Source organism: Nanorana parkeri, unplaced genomic scaffold (assembly GCF_000935625.1).
Source record: "Nanorana parkeri isolate BGI_ZX_2015 unplaced genomic scaffold, ASM93562v1 scaffold149, whole genome shotgun sequence".
Lineage (NCBI taxonomy): Eukaryota > Metazoa > Chordata > Amphibia > Anura > Dicroglossidae > Nanorana > Nanorana parkeri.
In genome coordinates this window covers 1,367,074-1,368,358 of record NW_017306417.1, presented here as the reverse complement: position 1 = coordinate 1,368,358, position 1,285 = coordinate 1,367,074, and positions in this window count along the sequence as shown.

Sequence of the window (1,285 nt, the reverse complement as noted above, 5' to 3'; positions counted from 1 at the left end):
GTGTCTTTTTACCCGACGTGACCCCATCTTTTATATTTTACCAAAAAATTGGGTAATAATAAATGTTTTATCATTTAATATAGGGGAAACTGTTTTTTTTTTTAAATTTCGGTAATTTTTCCTTAATATAGTAAAAAAATAAAAACCCCAGTGGTGAATAAATACCACCAAAAGAAAGCTCTATCTGTCCCCAAAAAAGGGTATAAAATTCATTTCAGTACAGCGCTGCATGACGGAATAAATGTCAGTTAAAGTACCGCAGCGCTGAATACTGAAAAATGGCCTGGATGGGAAGGGGGTTTAACACCGCGGATGTCAACTGGTTAAAAATGTACTTTAGCACATTTTTCAGATGATTTATATTAGGGTTCCTCTACACTACAGTGCACATTTACATACATTGCATTGCTTTGAATGGTAAACTGCAGGTCAGGGCACCCAATATGACCCCCTTCAATGTGACACAGTGATGGGTGACAGTGACAAGTATATAGCAAAAATATCTAAAATCCAAATAAACAAAAGAATTAACATTACAATAATAATGACCTGTGCAAAACACACGCATGTTACACATTGGATGTTCTGTGATAACTGCTGATGGATGATGAATAAATCCAATAAATCCATCAATGCTTGGATTTAAAAAAAAAAATGATGTCCCTGTTTTAATTAGTGAGAGGGGGAGGGGGTGTCCCCAGATAAAATTATTTCCCTACTTTAATTAGTGAGAGGGGGAGTCCCCAGATAAAATTATTTCCCTACTTTAATTAGTGAGAGGGGGAGGGGGTGTCCCCAGATAAAATGATTTCCCTGTCTTAATTAGTGAGAGGGGGTGTCCCCAGATGGGTGTAAGTGCATTGTGTGTTATGACTAGTCTGTTGTCCAAAAGCAGGATTTTGTCTAAGGTAGGCTTTATTTCCCCTTTAGGTCAATGTAATGTAATGCAATTTCTTTCTCATCAAAAGGATGCATCCAAATAAATAAATAAAGCCAGTCTCTGGTGAAATTCCCCAACATCGCGGTGCATTGGAAATGTCTAGTCTAACTCTTGGTATTTGGGGAGCACTGCATATACACTGTCATACTGGCAGCCTGCCCAGAACAATGTAATAAAATGAGACTAATGAATCCACATCGTACTTGGCATGGGGCCTAACAATTTTTATTTTGGATGAGCGACCTGCAGATGATGAGTATTGAAGGAGGTTTCATGAAGAAGCTATGTCTCTGATTGTTACCATTCTGCCAAAGTCTACTCATTGAAGAAGGAGGAGGGGGGGGG